The sequence below is a fragment of the Podarcis bocagei genome (genome assembly GCF_964188305.1).
Source record: "Podarcis bocagei genome assembly, chromosome: 2".
NCBI lineage: Eukaryota > Metazoa > Chordata > Lepidosauria > Squamata > Lacertidae > Podarcis > Podarcis bocagei.
The window spans coordinates 95,526,480-95,548,675 of record NC_138126.1 but is presented as its reverse complement, the minus strand read 5'-3'; the positions used below and the strand labels follow the sequence as shown (position 1 = coordinate 95,548,675).

General features: G+C 44.3%; 1 protein-coding gene across 4 annotated transcripts in view; it reads right to left on the bottom strand.

Annotated features, from left to right (window-relative positions):
* SEPTIN9 (septin 9) overlaps window positions 1–22,196 on the bottom strand; it is a 207,879-nt gene that overhangs the window by 49,581 nt on the left and 136,102 nt on the right. Inside the window, exon 1 of one of the 4 annotated variants that reach the window (XM_081185395.1) lies at window positions 3,319–3,461. The exons of the other annotated variants lie outside the window; for them this stretch is intronic. The gene's annotated coding sequence lies outside the window, so the exon portion shown is untranslated. Of the gene's footprint in view, window positions 1–3,318; window positions 3,462–22,196 lie in introns of those variants that run through there. 4 annotated transcript variants of the gene reach the window in all.

The window sequence follows — 22,196 nt, the reverse complement described above, 5'->3', positions numbered from 1 at the left end:
AAGGCACTCCTACAAACATAGTTCAAACAAGCTTCTTCCTTTTTCGAAAGGCTAATTTATTTCCCATCGCCTGCAGGCTTCAGATCTAGCTTCTTAAGCCATAATACATGTTATTTATAAACTGTATAGGCTGCTTTTGGGGGCACAGCACACAGTAAGGCAACTTACATTATGATATACACACACAATACAACAATGCGGGTGGCGCTGTGGGTAAAACCACAGTGCCTAGGACTTGCCGATCGTATGGTCGGCGGTTCGAATCCCGGCGGCGGGGTGAGCTCCCGTCTTTCGGTCCCAGCTCCTGCCCACCTAGCAGTTCGAAAGCACCCTTAAAAGTGCAAGTAGATAAATAGGTACCGCTTTATAGCGGGAAGGTAAACGGCGTTCCGTGTGCTGCACTGGTGCTGGCTCGCCAGAGCAGCGATGTCACACTGGCCACGTGACCCGGAAGTGTCTGCGGATGGCGCCGGCTCCCGGCCTCTAGAGTGAGATGAGCGCACAACCCTAGAGTCTGTCAAGACTGGCCCGTATGGGCAGGGGTACCTTTACCTTTAGGCTGCTTTTGGGGACACAGCACACAGTACGGCAACTTACATTATGATATACGCACACAATACAACAACAATCTCCCCTCAGTTCAAGTCCAGTAACTTTGCTACAAAACAACAAGGGTATGATTGTAGAGTGGACTAAAGGAAGGGGATTAAAAGGCCAACACCACTCTTGTGTCTCCTCCGAAACAAAACGAAATGCACTAGAGAAATACAACAAGATAATGCTCCGGCAGCCACTACATTTATGCAAATTAAGGATGCCTAAAATATCCTGCAGCTCATCCGGCTTTTATCATCTGCACAGAACCGTCAGTGAACATGGCACCTTACAGAGAAATATAGCAAATAAAGAAAAAGGACAGGTCTCTGCCTCAAGGAGCTTCCAGTCTAGATTGTGAAGTATGAAACAGCTGGGAGGGAATGGAACAATAGAGGGAGATACGATAGGGTAACTGAGGAGGGTGGGAGGATATGAGATGCTACATTGAATCGACACAAGCAAATGATATTACACATGCTTAAACATCATTTTGCTCGAAGAAAGGGACTGAGATATCGAGCCAACGTTTTCACAATATGAAGTTTGAGAAGGGATTTGAATGAAGAGGGAGAGTTGCCTTCCGTAGTAAAAAAAAAACCACCCCAAAAACCACAACCTACCCATTCCTGCTAGGAAGAAAAGATTTGGCATGCAAGACTCAGTAACTGCAATCTGTCTCCCCATCAGCTAGGAACAATGGCACAATTAGAATCCCAGCTGCACATACTCAGCCTCTTGTCCCGGCTTGTTATAGGGATAGGAGGAACGGAAAAGAAAGTTGTAATTCCTTCATGGAGGACACAGGAGGTCCCAGTGGGTCCTGCACTAGATCAGGTCATGTTCATCCCAGTCTCAGCTTTGTTAGCATGAGAAGATAGGGGAAGCATTTTTCCTTTCCCACTGGGAAAATAAAAGCAAGGATGTCAGTTTCATACACAAGAGAAGTTTTGAGTTTAAGGGAAAGTTGTTTTTAGATTTGATTTGCGGAAGGTGTGCCGGCATATGCAAACCCTCTTCTGGAAGTGACTGCAGAGGGCACCTACCAGGGAATGCAAACAAGCCATGCACCTTGGCACTGCGTGGATTAGTGCCCCCCTTCAGAAACCACAGGGCCCATACTGCTCCCTTCACTCCACTCCACAACTGTGAATGGACAAGTTTGCATTTCAGGTCTATTCCCTTCCCTTCCTACATTCCCTTCTCATTCTCAGCTTGCAAAAAAGAAAAAGAAAGGAGCAACTGCAACTCCCTCCCACCCCCACCCCTGTGCACTCCATGTGGTTATCTTGGCAAAACTGCAAAGACTTAAAGGTTAAAGAAGCACATTTTGGGATGGAAAGAAAAGTGTACGATAGCTGCAAAACAGCCTTGCCCCCCCTCCAAGAATAAAACAGGCCTCAACATCCCCACACCCACCTTACCCTGCTGGCCCCATGGCACACAGTAGGCCTCAACACAAAGGCCAACACATACATCGTATTTCATTGCAAAGTTTGCCCAAAGGGAAATGAGTTTTACAAAGGTTGGGTGGTTGCCATTTGATCCATTCCCAAATGAAGCCGCACTGCATGTTATTAAATAAATAACTTCCGACGCCCCTCCTTCAACCAAGAATGGGCACCAGATAGACCCTTACTATAAAGAAACATCCCAATACACAGAATACTTTGCCCCACAGCAATCCTGCCCCCGTAACTCCCGTACTCTAAAATTCCTTGTCAGAACAGTTTATTCCTTTTCAGAACAGTTTATTTGGAAACCTCTCTGCCTCCGTCCCTCCTCCAACACACATTAAAAATAGGGGGGGATATACAGCCCCATTTTCTGTTTCCTACAACCCCCCCCCCATAAATTGGCGGAGCCCCAGCAGTACTGATGAACATAGCAAAACCCAGAGGGGGCAAAGAGAGGAAGAAGTTCCCAGAGGAACAGTTAGCAGAGTTTAAAAACCAAGGCATGTACAAGTCCAGCACACCTACCTCTGGGGCTTATGTTCTGCAAAGACAGGAAAACCCAGGCACTCACACTGTGCTTTCTCAAGCCAGATGGCTAGATAATAAGTAGTAAGGGGGAGGATGGGTTTGGGAGGGGGGGTGGATTACAGTGAAGTTTTGTCCCTTCTCTTTAGAGTGCAACGTACACTATGTGGAGAGAGGAAAAACTGGGGGTGGGGTGGGGAAGCCTCAGAGGCAGAAATTAGCACACTCTGCTCCATTGGCCAAATATTTACAAAGAGATAGCTGTGAGGCACAAAGCCCTTTTCTTTCTGCAGCGAAGAAATCTGGTCAAGACATGGAAACTGAATTCCCCTAGTCCCTGGTTCTCGCTAGTTTCAGGGTCCTAGACATGAGGCTCACACGCTTTCTGCACCCTTGTCCTTCCCTTCCCTCCCCACCCACCCCCAAAAAGCCACACCACACCACATCACACCAGGCACCGCTAAACCTGAATGGCAAAGAAGCTTGAATCCTTCCTTCCTCGCAAATCCAATTGCCTTGTCATAAAACAGCCCACAAAACACAAGGATTTCTTTCCTTCCTCCAGCCCACCCTTCCTGCACCCCCCCCCCCACCCTGCACAAAGCCAGAATGGCAACGCAACCTGAGGCAGGAAGTGGGGAGGAGAGAGAGAAAGCAACCTATCTGCAGTTGCAGTGCAAAGGGGTAGGAGAAAAAAGTTTGAATTATTTCAAAGAACAAAGGCAGTTTTGAGGAGACTCACCCAAGCAGCTGAAAACTCTCTTATTCTCCTGGCTGTGTTAGTAGAGAAAGACCCGCCCCCTCCAGGGTCACATGGTTCAGAATGCTAGTCAATGATCAAAGGAGCATTGTCATTCTCTGAATAATGAGCATCCCACAGTGCAATGGAGGTAGGCAGAAGCTGGGAGTGGGGGATAATTGCTGCCCAGGGGTGCAGATAGCAAAGTCAGAGCGGCTAAAAAGAGGAAAGGTCCAGACCCGGCTGTTTAAAAAAAGAAAACGGCTGGACAAGTTCTCCTGAAGGCAGCACAGTGTCTTCAAGGAGGAGATGAGGCTTTGGTGGTTAAAACTCTCTCATGGCAGACTCAGAAACTAATATCCTGTCTTCAAACATGTTTACTTTTAAAAAGTAAATGTCATTCATTTCAGCGGGGCTTGCAAAAAAAAACACACACACACAAAAAAACAGCATGCTTAGGTCTAGGTCTGCAATCCTCTGCACTTTTTTTCCAGGGAGCAAGTCCTGTTGAATTCAAGTAGGCCATTCTACAAAGTAAACATGCACAGATTGAGGCTGTGTATCCTCTCCCACCAAGGGGAATCTGAGCTGGCAAAGACAGCCACAAGCTTACTCACAGCAGAGTCCTGGTAAGGTTCTGCAAGCCTGGTCACAATCCTATGCACACTCATGAAAAGCCCCACTGAACTCCTAATAATAATATATCATTTATACCCCACTCATCCGGCTGGGTTTCCCCAGCCACTCTGGGTTATTCCCAACAGATTAAAACATCAAATATTAAAAACTTCCCTAAACAGGGCTCAGTGAAACTTACTTCTGAGTAAGCATGTAGAAGATCAAAAGGCTGCACTTCAAAAGCATGAGTGCTAATTCAAAGCAGAAGATTAATGCCAGTGAAGAGCGCGCGCCCCAAACCCCAACATACATTTATTCAGTTTTCCACACACACAGCAGCAGCACTGCAAAAAAGCCAGTGAAGAAAAGCAGTTGGGAGCATGGGAATGGAAATGGCAAAGCTAAATCCAAATCCCATCTTAATTAGGCTAATGGTTTAGGGCAAGGTCATTCTCTGGGTAGGTCTACTCCACAGGGTTGTTGTGATGTTAAATTGTTGCCCCAAGGTCTTTGTATAACTAAGCATACATGATCCCTATTGATATCTCCCCACCACCACGCCCATTCCAAGGCTGGCCCCCTCACACATAAAGCACGGATGCTCATTTCTCCCCCCTCCCTTGCCAAAGTCCTCCCATCCCAAGACAAAAGTACAGGTATCTCAAAACACAGAATGGGAAAGCAAACAAGGCTTTTAATGGGGTAATGTGGAGGGTGAACAAAGAACAAGCCAAATGCTAGCACAAATGGACAAAGTGAAAACAATGAAGATGGAAACTGAACTGGCTGGAGTTCAGGAGACTGAATGACTTCTTATGGGTGAAGCAGTTGGGCGGCAGAGGCATTCTTAACTGGAACACAGGACTGGGTTTCTTGACAGCAGACCTAAAGCCGATGAAGGCCTGATCCAGCGCATTAAGTGTGCCTAACCTGACTGATCCCAATGGGACTAAAGGATCAGACTTCTTCCTCAAAACCAGTTGTTTTTTTATTTCCCTCACCTTCTTGGGATGCATGTTTTGGACAAAATTATGTGCACATTTAGTTTGGAGTAAATATGGCTGTTAAGGGAACTTTGCCAAGTTGCTAGCTGTTGAGGAAAGCAGCTCTATAAACACGAATGCTTGCTTTAAAATCTGTCTGCCCTTTCAACCAGGTTTTCTGTGCACTGGAATTCTTTTCCCCCTGCCCCACCCACCCCAGAAAAAAAGCCAGGCTTTTATGGTTAGACGAATGGAGTAACATTTGGGAAACAATTATTTTGCTGTTTGCTCTTTATATGCCACTGAGCACAGTAATTGTGGTCGTCTTCTAAAAGAAGGAAGAATCTGGCATTTCAGTCTAGTGGAATGTGTCTGTATCAGGAAGAAATATAAAAATGGTAGATCAGTTTTGAGAGAAACATTGGGGGAGGGGCAGTTGCCATCCCCTGCCCAAACAAATGGGACTTCAAAGCTCCCTGTAAGATAGGCTAAATAAATTACAGAGGGTGATGGGATTGTTTTGTGTTGTATTTGTAGAAAGCTACACTGCAGTCTTGGTGGTCTCCAAATGTTGCTGGCTGGGGCAGATGTGAGTTGTAGTCCAACAACTTTCATGAAGGGCACAAGTTTGGTGAAAGCTGCTATGCAGGCAAAAGAAGGGATGCTTTGATCAAATGCTGCAGGCAAGAGCTTGGAGACTTGGAGGGGACCTTTCATCATGAAAGCTAGCAAACTCACACCAACACATTTTGGACCTGTGTATATTCTATGGTTAGGGACGCAGGTGGCGCTGTGGGTTAAACCACAGAGCCTAGGACTTGCTGATCAGAAGGTCGGCGATTCGAATCCCCGTGACGGGGTGAGCTCCCGTTGCTCGGTCCCTGCTACTGCCAACCTAGCAGTTCGAAAGCACATCGAAGGGAAAGTAGATAAATAGGTACCACTCCAGTGGGAAGGTAAACGGCGTTTCCGTGCACTGCTCTGGTTTGCCAGAAGTGGCTTTGTCATGCTGGCCACATGACCCGGAAGCTGTACGCCGGTTAAAAATCCAGGGAGCAGCTATAAGTTGGTGAAATATTGCCTCTATGCAGAAACTTGGTAAGGGGATCAAATGGAATTTTGTTTTTTTAGAGGAAGGGGGAAAAATGGGAGTGTTAACTGATAAATAAGTCAAAGGCTGTTAAGCCAAACTATGAATGTCATTATTCAGTTTAAACAGGAAATTTGCTGCATTTTGACCTGTCATGTTATGCTATGGGCTGAGCTGTTCCAGAGACTGCAGCAGCAACAGAAAGATAAGGTTTTGGTTACATTTAAGAGATAGCTACAAAGATAGCAGGCTGCTTTCAAGAACAAGTAACATGGTTGCTAAACAAGCCTTACATACCCAGTATAGGAAGCACGGAGGGGCCATAAGTCAGTGACAGAGTACATGCCTTACATACAAAAGGTCCCCAGTTCAATCCAAAGTATCTCCAAGCCCCACCTTGCCTGAGACCCTGCCTGGAGAATTACTGCCAGTCAAAAAAAAGGATCTAAATCCTATGAACCAACTCCTGGCTCAGATTCACACATAATTCTCTTGGTGTCCATATCGCTCCATATGAGAGCCTGATGACAGTGTATAAAAACTACTAGCATTACTAATAACACCTTTTCACAACTTTTGCAAACAAAATCCAAGTGATGCAATGCATCAGCCAGGAGGGCTATTGTTTACTAAGCTTGGAGATTCAGGTACAGTACATCATGTTTCTCTAGCTTGCTTATATACTGTATTTTCCAAAATAAATTGAATGAATAAGAATAAATTGGAACACATAAAAACAAAGGAGGATACAAATTCCCACCTATTACAGGCACCAGCAGAGCAATCCTTTACTCACAGTACATTGGGACTGGAGACTTGCCTGCTTCCCATCCACAACACCACCCTGTTTCAACTTCTCCAGTTGAATGACTCTGTTTGTTGTGTCTTCTGTCCTAATATCTGGAGAATTCCACCAATATTCTCTCTCTCTCTCTCTCTCTCTCTCTCTCTCTCTCTCTCTCTCTCTCTCTCATAGTGGTGATGTACCTGGCATTCCCCTTCCTGCTTACTCATAGATCTTTCGTCCAGGTACTGTAAGAATACCAATCATTTCCCATCCACCCCCATGCCTCACTCTGAGTTTCTTTAAAGGATTCACATGAGATTTGTTGTCAGAAGTGTTTTGAAAATCCAGGTACACAATGCTTGCTGGATTCACTCTTTCTGTATGCCTGCTGACACCTTCAGTCAGATGTCAAATGTTGGTGATGCAAGGTGCATGCTGATTTCACCCCTGCAAGGTTTGCTCTTAAAATATAGCCACAATAGGTGCTTCCTATTAAATATTAAATATAATCGTCAGAACTCAGAAGCCTTTCAAAATTTGGTGTAAATTGTGTACATTCCACTGCTAAGGAGATGGATTTTTTTATTTTTAATATACATTATTTCCGTTAACAACTTTAAGAGTTTCAAATCTGAATGAAGAACTGTTGAGCAAATACCCACAAGTTCCACTGACTTCTTGATTTGTCATTTTCTTCTGAAACATGATCTTTTGGGTTCCCTATTTCATACAGTTCTTCAGAAGCACTACCTGGGACTCACGTTACAGAACTGGGAGGTGAATTTTTTATATATATAGAATATGGGTGTAAAAAGATGCACCCCATAGTGGCAAGTGCTTCCCACTGTATAATGTGTGCAGCAGCCCTCCATAAGACCCATATATAACACTGTGGAAAGAAATGTTGCTTTGTTTGCCATCTAGTTCTGGAGAACTCAAAAGTCTCTGCACGCTGCTTTGGCTGGCCTAAAAAGGGTACTGCCCTAATTCGGAGCCAGTGTGGTATAGTGGGCAAAATGCTGGCCAAGGATCTGGGAGACTGGGTTCAAATCCACACACAGCTATGAAGCTCACTTAGGTGAACTTGGGCCAGTCACCTTCTCTCAACCTAACCCACCTCGCAGGGTTGTTGTGAAGACAATACAGGGAGTTGTGCAGCCATAGGTGGCACCTTGAGCTCCTTACAGGAAAGGCGGAATATTGACACAATAATCAATAGATTTCAGAAATATAGGGTCTTTCTGAAGTGAAGGATCTGGCCTTATCTCCCCCAACCACCATAGCCCAAATTTGACAGGTGTGGGGGGCATCAGGTGTCCCAATGTTACCTGTACCATTTGAAATTATACTGTATGACATGTGTGGTGCTTTGAAGCTGCTACTGTCAGCTGACGATCAAAGTGTCAACATGCTGCCTATGGCTCCCTGCAGGCATGGATGGTCATCTGATCACCTCTGCCAGCAGAGATCTGTGCACAACAGTATGGGAGCCCTAACAATCAGTTGACCACCAGGGCCTGAGAAGAGCAATGTCAGGCACTATGCAGAGGGCTCTGTAGGCAACCCCAAGCAGCTGGTCAATGGTGCCTTCAAACCCCATTTTGGTCCAGCCATGACTTTACCTTTCCAGCACCTGACATATATGGCATCAGGTTTAAGGCAGGTGGGCAGGGCTTGGCCAAAATAGCCTCACTGGCCTAAAGTGGAGTTCTAATACACATAAATACACACTACTGCTTCAGTGCTATCTCATGCATGGCTGTGTGTTGTGTGCCTATTAACTCTATCCAAGACAAGGTGTCGTGTCCCATTTCACCACTTGAGGTGAAACAGGAACTGCTGCTTTGCCCTGCCACTGCTCCCACCACCTACCTGCTCCTGCTGCTGCCACCACATGCCCTGCCACATCTGATGTGGGAGAAGGAGCAGCACCACCCCTGGAACTGATTTTGGGAGAGATTGCACCCAAAATGGATGTAGTTTTGCCTAAAATCAGTGCCAATGGCAGTGGCACTTCTCTGCTGCTGGTGGAGGTGGCAGGGCAGCCAGGGCGCCCATGGGCGTGCCCTGCCTGCCCTGCCGCCTGAAGCAGAGGCCTCAGCCTGCCTAATGGCTGAGCCAGCTCTGATCCAAGAGCGGATATTGTCTGTACAAAATGGTATCTGAACTGTATCTAGTGGGCAACCAGCCAATAACAGCTTAGTGGGGGGCTAATATGAACAGCTTGGGGGGGGGGAAGGTCTGTTTGGTGATTATGTTGCAGCTAGTCAGCTCAGCTAGGCAGTGTGGGAAGAGTGACTTGTCGGGAGTGACTCAAGAGTGCCAGGCACTCTGCTGTGCATAATTATGCTCCAAGGTCTGAGCTGGGATTGCTTGATATGTTTGGATTTCCCATAGATGTATAGGATCATTAGGATAGTTTGTTCTGACTAGCCTTCCTGTTTGCTTCTGCAACAGGTTTATTCCTCAGCTTGCCCCATTACTGCTTCCTGGTTCTCACTCCTACACCCATCTCGAATGCTCAGTCCCTGCTTTCTCTCCCCATGTCCATCTGATGCTCTGCAGAGCCACAGTGGCCACCCAGTAAGCAGCCATCCTATGTTCAGTCACTCCTTCCCAACTCTTGCCACCACCACCCTTCCTGTAGTAGTGGAAGAAAACAGTGGGTCAAATATGAAATGCAACATTCCTCTAAAGGTGTCACAGCATTTTAATTCGAATTTAATTGAGATTTCTTTGATGAATAGAGCAGGTTGGTGGGGATGGTAGAGCGGGGAGAGAATGAACAACCAAGATCACCTAATAAAGTGAAGCCAAATTCAGTCGGTCAATTCAGAACTGAACAATTCTGCTGAGATCTCTGCATTATAATAGTGAACCAGCTCCTCCATTATAAGTCTGCAGGGCATGGTTATGCTGAATTGGCTCATCACAGAGGTTAAGGAAAAATTAAATATGCTTATGAACAAGGACAGCCTCTCACCTCCAGAGGGCAGCTCAATCCTTCCTTTCTGCTCCAATGGAGTTGCAGGTTTGTGAGCCACTGGGCAAAGTATGGTTTCCCAGGTGCAAAACGTTCAGGGGGACACCAGTGAAATACTTGGAGAAGCACCAGATAGAAAGTACACAAGAACACAAAGGCACCCTAGGTCTTAAAGTTAACTAGGGTCACAACTTTGACTCAAAAATGCACATTTACAAATATCCTGCACTTTGAAAAAACCTTCAGAAGCCTTTGAGAGCTTCTTTATTATCAATAACTGCTGCAGTTTGGAAAATTCCTTTCCTTGTACTGATGGGACCTGGAATGCTGCCCTAGGAATTCCAAGGTAAGTAAAGAGAAGAACCAGGCAGTGGCGGACTAAGCAGTTTTACACTTGTACAAAGAATCTGGAGAGGAGAAAAACAGAGTTACTACAGCTCCATGTTGTAACAACTCTGCTGCATTTCTACAAACTTTGTGGCAATGTCAAATTGGAAGCTGTGCTTAGCCTCTTGCCTCCTTCACACACCGTGTCAGTACAAGCTTAGCCTGGTAAAGCCAAAATGAATAACTGGCTGTTCACTGCAATGACACAGAAATCTATTGAAGCTTGTGTAGGACAAAGACACAAATCCAGGTTTTCCTACTTTCTACATATGTCCTTAAAGTAAATACATAAAACCTGTCCAAACCCAGTTGTTTTTTCATTCAGCCTCCTTTTGGGACTTTTAAAAGATTAGAGTGAAGCTAGGGACGGAAAACCTTTGACATGATGAGTTCTGATGTTAGCATTGCTAATCAAAATGCAAGCACTATAAGGAGAAACTTGCCACAGTATTCCATGGTGATGCACTGGAAGGACTTCAAGCCTAGCTAAGTTTTTCAATGCACTAAATTCTGTGATTTAAAAAAAAAACACTTTTTCTAATTTAGCAAGAGAAGATCCAATAAAAGAGAGATAATCTCACTACTTGAATAATACAATCCACAAATTTACAAACTTGGCACATTTAAACTTCAATGGGCTTAAGTCCATGGAGACTAAACGTAGTGCAGCTATGCATGCACTAGGTTTGCAATTTGCCTTTCACAGGCTCTAGATCACCCTCCAAATCCGGGGCAAAAGTATTCTTTGGATATGTTCACAGTACCATTTACTCCACAACCAGGAGCTCCCACGGCTAGTTTTTGAAGCCACAGTCACATAATGTTAGCCACAATCTATATTAACTCTGTAGTTTCTTTAAAATATTGCTTTTTTACGCTTCCCCACTCCCTCAAACCAGCTTCAATCCAGCTATAAAACTTAAGCTTCAGAATGGTGTGTACATTTGAGACAGCCGTCGCACATGTGCAGATGAGCACACATGCACAGACAACAATTTCACAAGTAGGAGTTTGTAAACTGCTTTGAGATTTTTCCTACAACCCAGTGGCATATGAAATCAATAAATCGGAGTTCAGGGGTGGGTGTGTGCAGGAGCAAGGAAACCAAAATGGTCATGTGATGACGTCCCTGGTCCCTCTCTGAAGTGAGACCTCTAGGTATATAAATTCAATCAATCAATCAATCAATCAATCAATCAATCAATACAACATTGTGCAAATGCACCTTGAAACAAAGCAGATGGAATGACTTTGCTGCATTTTAAAGCGGTAATGTGAATATGCCCTCTGTCCCCTGGGCAACAATACTGCAAGTGGCCCCAACATTCCCCATCCCACTGTTTGGGGTTTGTGTGTTGCCTTGTGTGCTGGGAGAGTCTTATTACATCCATTGGGAGTCAATGGGAACCATACTGTCTTAAATCCAAAAACTTCTGAGCAGAGTTCTTAGGCTTGGGAATATGTGTCAGGACAAGATTTAAAGAAAAGGTTTTTGTTTTAAACGGTGTATAGCTTTCCAAGATAGTTTACATGTAGCAAATTCTGTCTTGCCAGCAGATAGCTCTTGGCAGTTGCTTTCCCCCTTAGAACTTGAGAGCTAGTAATAGAGGTTACTGGCTACTAGCATCAGCTATGAGAAAGGAAGTCCCTTGGTTCAAATATCACCTCAACCACAAACTCCACAGCTGCCTTTACATATGTGAGCTACCATTCTCTCTTCTTCAGCTGCAATGTGGAGGTAATTACTGTATATTAAAACGCACTACATAAATGTTAAGTATTATCAAGTTAATGGCTGGGAACAGTGTTCTTTTCCTTCCCCATTCACCAAGTGGCTTGGCTTTTGAGATCTGAGCTGAGCTGCGGCTAGAGGGTGGAGGAGAAGCACTCGCAGGTTCGCTGAGGTCAGGGGGTGCTCTACTCTGAAGGTTTTTCAGTTGCTCAGGAAGGATGTAGCTTTTCTTTCTGGTGCACTTTGGTTTTAGCCAAGGGCAACATCCTGCTTCTACAGCAAGGCCTGCAAAGAGAGGCCTAGAGCTTGCAGCAGAGCAACCAGATGGCTCTTATTTTCAGGGAAACACTTTGTTGTAGAGTGCTGAACCTTATCCCAGAGCACCGCAGCACCACAGGGCATAGCGGATGTATCCCTGATTTCACAACATTCCCAGCTTCAAAGCAAAAGCAATGCAACTCCAAACAGTATTTCCCATTTTGGGAAATCTTGACTAGAGAGAAGCTCTAGCCTGCGGCGAAACCATGCCAGTTAACAGAGTACAGGCTTGCATAACACCACCAGACACCTTAAGATTTTAAAATGAAATACCGTATTTTTTTGCTCTATAAGACTCACCTTTTCCCTCCTAAAAAGTAAGGGGAAATGTTTGTGCGTCTTATGAAGCGAATGCAGGCTGTGCAGCTATTCCAGAAGCCAGAACAGCAAGCGGGATTGCTGCTTTCACTGCGCAGCGATCCCTCTTGCTGTTCTGGCTTCTGAGATTCAGAATATTTTTTTTCTTGTTTTCCTCCTCCAAAAACTAGGCGCGTCTTGTGGTCTGGTGCGTCTTATAGAGCGAAAAATATGGTAAGTTAAATATATTATGAGCCTATGTTTTGCATACATATCTCTACAGCAACACTTTTTCCTGGCAGTTTCCCCTTCCCCTTTCTTCATATTTCTGCAGAGGGCCCGGCAGACACAAAAACTGCTCCCCACCACCACCACCACAGTCTTAACAGCACATCCAAACACACTCTGCACAGCTCATATTGTACAAATCCCAATGCAACATGATACTGATGACCCCACATCCCCGTAGGACTGCCTTGTATTCACAGTGTTGTACAGAATAAGGGAGTGGGGAGTTCCAAATGGTCCCCATATATTATGTCAGCGTTACATCTTAAGAAAGGAACGATGGGATATTCCTGGGGATGGCCTCTTCTTTACAAAAAAGAAGGTAAAGAAGGTATGCCAGGCAATAATACAACAGTTATGGAGAGGGCCTCGTTCCCCTTTCTTCCTAATAAATGTCAGAGCTCTAAAAATGGATACAATTCCAGCCACTCTCTTGATCTTTTTATATGCCTAGTAAATCTTCAGCTGAAAAGCCCTTTCCTGAAATCCTTACCTCATGCCCCCAATAAAGCGCACCAATTAAAAAACATGTTTTCATGCTTCTTAAATGTGTGCCTGTAAGGTGGAGGCAGGGGGGTGGGAGAGGTTAACCAACACAATGGAAAGCAAGCATGGGATCCTGCTCTGGACTCTGCATCAAACTGGGACCTGTCCACAGCAGGCTGTGCCTGCCTCTTCTCTGCTTGGAAGGATTCAAGGAGGGATGTTTGCATGGTTGAGCACCCCACAACACCCCTATGGGCAATTCATTCATGGTCAACCCTGGTAATTTCTCTAGAAACGGATTACGTTCGTAAACCGAGGTACCAATGTAGCTTGCTATGCACTGTAAGCCATACTTGCTATGCACTGTAAGCCATACTTACTCTAGTGCTATTGTGAATCTTTTAGTATCTTCTAGGATAAACTGGACTGCTGAGCTCAGTGCAGGAGCTTCTCATGGTGATAGAACTTTGCACAATTAACTGAATCATTATAAGGGTGTTGCTTCCGCTAAGATGTAACATCTATCAGAGACAGGATATGGGACTGGCCTCTTTGGTGTAACAAAATCCTCTTTCCAACTCCTAAGTTTCCCTGCCCTTCCTCCAAGCTTCCCTTCTCAAAATTTATCTCTCAAACAGCCCAAAGACAGATTAATGCATATACCATGAGGAGGCGAGCTACTCGTCTTCTGATATTAAGCCTCAGCCAGCTTTGTTTAGGATCATAGAATCAAAGCCAGAAGAGACATACAAGGAAGTCAACACTATGATCCAACCACACATGTAGCCTATGTCCAAATTGTTGTGTACCAAGTAATGATTGAGAAGTCCAGGTTGCACCGTGCCAGAGATGCCTGAAGGTACTAAAATGCTCCTAGAAGGCTCAAGAAGATGAGCTGTGTGTCAGGAGAAACAGTGGCTGGAGACGAAGGGGTACTAAACAGACAGGGTATCAGTGCCAGAAAGCATGTGGTACATTGGGCAGATAGCAGCAGCTCAGTCTGTAGTGGAGTAACAAGTTGTTAAGACTCAGGAGCCAGACCAGGGTCAGAAACCTTACAGGACCAGGTGGATCCCTACTGGCCCCTTGAATCACCTGATCCTGCTGAGCTGATAGCTGCAATTCTGCCCTCTGGCCATCTGCCCTAGAGGTGCTAAGGCACAATAGAGAATAGGACTCCTTATGGAAGATGCCGTCATGGCACAGAGAGCAAAGCACCTGAGCTGAGAACTCCGGTGCCATACACCATGCTGCTCAAAATAAACCCTACTTCACATCACATACAGAGTGTGAATGCTGCTCCACCTATCAGAGTGCAAATCTTGCTCCCAATGTCATGGTCATGAATCTGCCTGCATGATGCAGCGTCTCTCTTCAGTGTGGCAGATTTAGAACCCTTTCACACTTTGTGGAACAGTCCTGCTTGCTATGACTATACCTGTCTTGGCCATTTTCAAACATTTGTTTTGTGTGTTATTAAACACACAAGGAGGGAAAGTTCTGCCCCATCACTCCTCTGCACACACAACTTAGAGGGTGACTTTTGGAGCCTTCCTGCACATTGTGTCTTTCCTCTTGCTGGCCTTCACTAGGTTGGCATCATTACGCAAACTCCTAGTTCATGCCAGGACACCCTGGAAGAGGCACCCTCTTTGCCTGGAGTGGATACCCACACAGCTCTCATCTTCACCAGCAGAGCTGTCATGAAGCTGAGCAGCGGCAACACTCAAAATGCACAAATCGCTCAGCTGAGCTGGGCTGTGACAAATAGGCTGCTACAATGGGCCATGCAGAAGACCACCTGGGGCTCATTTAGTTCCAGGCTCTGCCCTCTGATTTATATAACTGTAGTTAACAGAGTCAAAGAGCAGAAGAGAGAAGTGCACTGTGGTGACATCTCTCTCTCTCTCTCTCTCTCTCTCTCTCTCTCTCTCTCTCTCTTGCTCTCTCTCGCTCTCTTGCTCTCTCGCTCTCACTATGTGTTTTGTGGGTATTTTGTCCACAAAGTACAAAGTGTGGTCTGTGTCTCCATCTATACATTCTCTCTCTCTCTCTCTCTCTCTCTCTCTCTCTCTCACACACACACACACACACACACACACACTTTTTCACTTTGTAATTAGACAATTATTCTCACATCCTTCTTATCTTATTGATAAAGACTGCTTCAGTAAAGCAAACAAAATTCGCTTTTCTAAAAGCTGACAAATGTGGCGAAGGCCTTCCTTATACTAGTATTGCAAGTGAATGACTTTAGATACATAGATGCTATGAACACTTATCTTGGAATGAGCTCCCCCCACCCCAATACACTGGGGATTGCTTTTGGGTAAACACCACAGGGTCAGGCTGCATAAGGGAGGTGTGTGAACAAGCTGTTAATCATCAATCTGCCATTCAGTTTCCAGACTTTTACACTTCATAAAATCCAACTTGTTTAGATCAGTTGGTGGTGTATGGAAGTCTCCAAATAAGCAGCATCCCAGCTTGTATGATAACAACAAAACTGTAACTGTCCTATACTAACAGTAGACACATTATCCAGGGGTGCATTCTTTATCTAGCCAAAAAAGGCACCATCCACACACAAAATTGAATTTGAAGTAGACATGGGAGGTTTGCAGAAGCTGGAGGGAAATCGGCTGCTTGGGTCTGATTGACCCCTAGTGCTACTTACATTAATGGTCACACTAATGCATTTTATATCAGAATGACCTCTTCATTTCAGATCTTTAAAATACAGCAGCAGTTCTGGCTGGCAAAAGCCTGCTGATACAATCTGCAGGCTGCTATCTTTGAGGCCCAGTTCAGGGACCATTTCAAACTTGGCTGCTTTCTCTCATTACATTTAACTGGAGTCAAGTATAAAGGGTACACACATTTTCAGATTAGGTCACATCTCTCTCTCTCTCTTAAAAAAGTGGAGGTGGCAGTCTGATCCTTCTCTACAAGCTCCTTCTGAATATATTTTTAAGGAGGCATATTCTTAATTCTACAGGTATGTGGCTTTCATACTTCACATGCAAACGCATCCCTAAGTACTAATAATAATAATAATAATAATAATAATAATAATAATAATAATAATAAATTGGTCCTTGGAATCTTCTCATTCAAAATCTAGCCCAAGATCCTGTCTCCCAACTGGCCAACCATATCCACAAGTAGGACTTAAGAGCAATAGTGCTTTCTCCACTCCCACTGAACTCATGTAAAGGTAAAGGTAAAGGGACCCCTGACCATTAGGTCCAGTCGTGACCGACTCTGGGGTTGCGGCGCTCATCTCACTTTATTGGCCGAGGGAGCCGGCGTACAGCTTCTGTGTCATGTGGCCAGCATAACTAAGCTGCTTCTGGCGAACCAGAGCAGCACACAGAAACGCCGTTTACCTTCCCGCCGGAGCGGTACCTATTTATCTACTTGCACTTTGACGTGCTTTCGAACTGCTAGGTTGGCAGGAGCAGGGACTGAGCAACGGGAGCTCACCCCATCACAGGGATTTGAACCACTGACCTTCTGATCGGCAAGTGCTAGGTTCTGTGGTTTAACCCACAGTGCCACCCGCGTCCCTCGTGTAGTTCTCCCTGTTGATATCAGGAAGGTGTCAACATTTTCAAACCTTGCTTAAAACCTTTTTGCTTAAACAAGCTTTCCCAAAAATGTGACCTAACCACACAGCATTGAATTTGAACTTAGTATTTTGGGTTTTTTCTTGTATTTTTAGGATACTTCTATGATTTTACATTGTCCATTGCTTTGGGATTTCTTTTTTAAATGATAAGTGGTATAAATAAATATTGGATTACACTGTCAATGTAGCTTCACTGTATACTAACAGCTTAGATAAGGAAGCCAAAATTGTATTCCATCAGACATCATCACTTCACCCACCAATGCATTTCCTACTTGATCTAGGGACTTAGGAGTTGACCTTGTCAGTGGGGTGAACCACTGGAGAGAGGGAAGAAGGCTCAAGCAGCCTGTGAGGTAATTTCCCACAGGCTCCACTTTATGATGCACTGGGCTTCAAGAGGAAGCGAGTTCATGGTCACCCAGAGTTTGTCTAAACACTTTGGTGCTTTCTTCAAAGCACAGCTCAGATCTCATTCTTTTCCCAAGCAAATCCTGACAGCTCTGAAGAAAGTTCCTAAGCTTCCCCCCTCCCTTTTTTCTAAATATCAAAGGGTGGGAGGGGCTGAAAAGACAGACTGACACAAGGAAAAAGAACTGGAGTTGGTACAAGTGGAAAGAACTTCCAGAATTTTAAATTTCACATCTCCAACATGGGCATAGCCAGGATTTTTGTTAGAAGGGGACAGAACCTCAGCCATGTATTTTTATTGGTTTTTATTGATTGGGGAGAGGCTGCCCCCCTTGGCTATGCCCATGATCTCTGAAGTTTCCCTTCACCAAACTACAACTTACGAATTTATTTTAGGAATGTCATGGGAATTAAACTGAATAAACCAATATAGGTTTTAGGATTTATAGTTTGGATTCATCCCCTGGACCTCAGAGACCCTACCTTCTGTCCCTGCAATTTGATTTGGAGACCATATTCTCAAATGTATGGCAACACTAGAAACATTCTAAACCCATTGCCCTGCTATGCTTTACGGCAGAACAGCAGAACCGTTGCTCTTTTGTGAATTTTTTAAAAAAGAAGTGTGTCCTACAACATCTGCTTGCAAAACATCAGATATGAGCTATCTAGCTGTTAAGATTTAGCAACAATTTGTTCTTATTCATATACAAAGTATCTGAGGGTTTGTTAAGAGTTCTGATTAGATCTAGTACTTCCTGTTCCACGCAAATCTTATTCCAGGGGGCTGAGTTTGAAATGGAAAAGTTGAAGGTTGCCAGGGAAGTGGGTAGCAGATGCAGATTTTAATCAAAAGCTGCTCTTTCAGAGTGCTAATTGGCCTGCAAAAATGCTTGAGAGGTGTTGTTGCATTGCTTCCACTCGGCTAGGGCTTTGTTGCACCTGTGTCCATAGAAATGAAAAAGTATTTTACTTTTAGAGATGGGAAACCAGTCACTGAGAATGGTTTCTCTCTCCTTTTTCTTCTTTGAAGCTGGCACCTACCAGCTTCAAGCTGGTCCTACCAAGATGATGCTCATGGCAGAGTATAATGAGATCATGTTGAGATAAGAGGGAAAGAGGAAGGTTTGAATCTATGCATAACTAAGGTTGTCTAGGGCTTCATACATTAAACCAGGGATCAGTGTGTTGGGCACAATTCAAAGGATGGTTTAATGCCAGAGTGCTCTCAATATGTTGTGGTACTCCAACTCCCATGAGCCCCAGGAAGCTTGACCAACGGTCAAAGGATCTCAAAGATGATGGGAGTTGTAGTCCAACATCTGGACAGCACCATGCTGGCTACCCCTCAATTAAACCACATTTGGTGTGTGCCCAGCACATTCATATAACTTTGCTGGTCTAAAGCTATCCCAGTGATTCCCATCGACTTAAGAAAGGGGCTGCTGCTGCTGCACTCTGCACCAAGTTTCTATGCAGTCCTCAGAGGCAGCTGTAATCAATTATTTGCAACCAACAGTGGAGCAATCTGAGTGCTGCAGTAATCTATTAACTACAACCAGATGAGCAGTTTTGAGTGTTATGTTTATTTTCACTAATCACAATGCAAGCTCTATCAGCAACATCTTAGACAGGAGACACATGGTAATTTTTAGAGAGCTGAAAGAGTTGGTTTGAAGAAGGTTTTGCTGCTCATGAAAATATTTATCACCCCACTTTTGCATCTGTTCAACTGGATTTTCAGTATTTGGACTGTTTTGGTAGCCTGTATATGGGTTGTACACAATGGGAAGAAATGGGTGTACACAGCATGGGAAGTAAAGTCTCCCTCCTAAACAACTTTTTCCTAAAAAATATTGTTTTCTGTTATCAGCCTTATACGTAGCTCAGCTAATGTGTCTCTCATTCCACATTTACAGATCTCTGAATTTCTTATCCTTTCTCACTTCAGGCTGTCAGTTTGCACAGTACTTTTTGTGCCTTGGAGACAGCCTTGCTGGAATCGTAGGTAGAACTCTACTAAATTAAATTGCCTTTGTGATCTCATCAGAATTTTGGCAAAGAATAACAAGTCCATCAACCCTCAGGGCCTGCCAATTGAATCACCATCACCCCATAAACAAAACTGCCATCTCCCTTGCTCTCCTTGCTGGGGAAGGGGAAATCTGTGTTCAGATGCTTGTGTTTGCTCCAGTTTGTTTTTATTCCAAAAAATAAAAAGCCTGTCTGTTATCATGCAGATGTTGCTGGCCATAAACACACAAAATGAAAGAGGAGAGAAGGCACCTTAAAAAGAAGCGATATCCTTCTGATGACAACGGCTTTTCAAATTTACTGCAAGTTGCTAAAAGAACTCCAGATTTTGTGAAAGTTAATGCAAGAGCAAGACTGCAGGGGGAGCAGTAAAAGCTGTTTGTGCAGACAAACTCTGTCCCTCCTTTTCTCATCTATTGTCAGGGCTTTAATCAGCCTGGAATCAACTCCACACCTTCTTAAGTTTCTTCAGCTTTACTTGGTAGTCTTCTCACCTTCTTTTCAGTAATGAAATGATGAGTCCAATGACAACTTTTGAGCCTGAATCATGTGATCACAAAATCAGGGACACATATTTACTATCCTAGAGCTGCTTTATACTGAACTGAATCCTCTTAACCTTGGTGCTATCAACTTAACTGACTTCTGTTACTTCGGGTCTTGTATTGAGGCCATTCCAACTCTACTACCTGGGAATATTTAGCATGCTAGATGGTTTGAGCACATTGTTTTATATGTAAAGCATGTCTTATGTAGAGCCAAGCCAAAATCTATCAAAGGGCCATCTCCCCCCACAACTCCTCTGAGATTTTTCTTTTTATCGCATACCTGGAATAAGATCACTTTGCAGATTTCCCCCAAATATTTTCCTACAATTTTATTTGCATGCCAACCACCATTTCTCTCCTACGGTGCCTTGAAATAACACCAGCTCCCAGACATAATGAGGGATACAATATGGTGGCCAACAGTTGTCAACAGACTTGTTGCTGTTGCAGCTGCAACACCTGTCCTGCCAAACCTTCAGGAACAAAAGGAGCTATGCTTCTGCCATTGCTAATGGTGAACCCCAACCATGAGAAACTGTTCAAGAATTTCTCCTTCCCCTTTGGTTCCCCTTTCCTCATTTCTCTGGCCAAAAATAAGGAGGATTACTTTAAAGAGATAAAGGAGGATAATTTAAAGAGAACATTGGTGTACACCTCTGGTGCTCAGCCCATGAGTTTTGAAGCCTCCCTACCACTGCACACCTTTGGCGCATCTTTTGTGCAGCAAGATCAGATGACATCTTGGACAACGGCAAGTAATAAAGGCTGCTATCAAGTCCAGTGATGCGGTTCATAGATCCTTCAAGGTTTAAATGCAGACATAACAGTTTTTGTACTTGCTCCAAGCAGTAAGAAAAGCTGGAGGGGGAAGACATTGCTTTTGTTAGGAAAAGTCAGCGGCTTGGGTGAACATCAAAAGAACACTGATTTATTCTTCTGAGCAGGTGATTATTAAGCATGAATTGATGACAAAGCTTCCTGGCACAATGAGGCCAGCTTTCCTGACAAATGCATAAACAGCGGAATGAAGCAGACAAGGAAGGAGAAAAGGCTGGCTGGTAGTTTACAGAAGGCCAGATTATTTTGGCACCTTTAGATCAACTTTGGGCATAATATACAACCACCAGTGGCTGCTATTTGACAGCTGAATATGGCCGAATGGTGACCTGTCATCAAGCTATTGGTTACTGCTTGTCCTCATGTGGTTTTTGTTACTGTTTGGATATGGTATGGTTATATACCTGAGAAGCTGCAATACATCAGCTGTTCATTAGTCCCCCCCAGAAGACCAAAGAACTGTAGAATATTTATTTACAGTGGTACCTCGGATTACATACGCTTCAGGTTACATACGCTTCAGGTTACACACTCCACTAAGCCAGAAATAGTGCTTCAGGTTAAGAACTTTGCTTCAGGATAAGAACAGAAATCATGCTCCGGTGGCGCAGCGGTAGTGGGAGACCCCATTAGCTAAAGTGGTGCTTCAGGTTAAGAACAGTTTCAGGTTAAGAACGGACCTCCAGAACGAATTAAGTACTTAACCTGAGGTACCACTGTATTTGATTTATATCCTACCTGTCCTCCCAGAGGAGCCCAGAGCAGCACAGATTTATAGACATAGAATACACATTTATCTTTCAAAAGGCGACTTTTCACCACAGGTGAAAGAACAGTTTTGGGCAAGTGGGACAGGGGATTCTGATCAGGAAAATGGCACTGGGTAAAGCGGGGACCCTGATATGCTATGAGGCTTCCCACAGGTGCTTTCAGGGGTTTGTTTTTTTTTGGGGGGGGGAAGCCACGGGAAATCTAATTGCAGGTCCGCCCAATGTCTCAACCAAATAAATTATCAACTGTTAGGAACAACATTGCTACTTTTTTCTGGTAGGGCTCCTCTGTCTTCTACAGTTGCATGATAGAAAATAATCAAATTTCATGGCTGGATATTAGCTGATATCATTCCAGAACAATACAAATAAAAATGGAGCTAAAGGAAATTAACAGAGTACTAAGAGATGGTATGATGACTAAAGCAGTGGTTCCCAATTAGCTAAGTACTGCAGACCCCTTGTTTTTCAAAAGCCAAGCCATGGATCCCCTACTTTTGCAAATTTTGATATCTCTATGGTAGTTTTTGTTATGTGAATGGTGCCAGAGACCCCCTGAGTGGGTTGCACAGCCCCCCTGGTGTCAGCAGACCACCAATTGGGAACCGCTGGACTAAGGCATTCATTTCCCTTTTATACAAAACCCTTCTCCTCCTCCCAACAAAATCTAAAAAGCTGGTG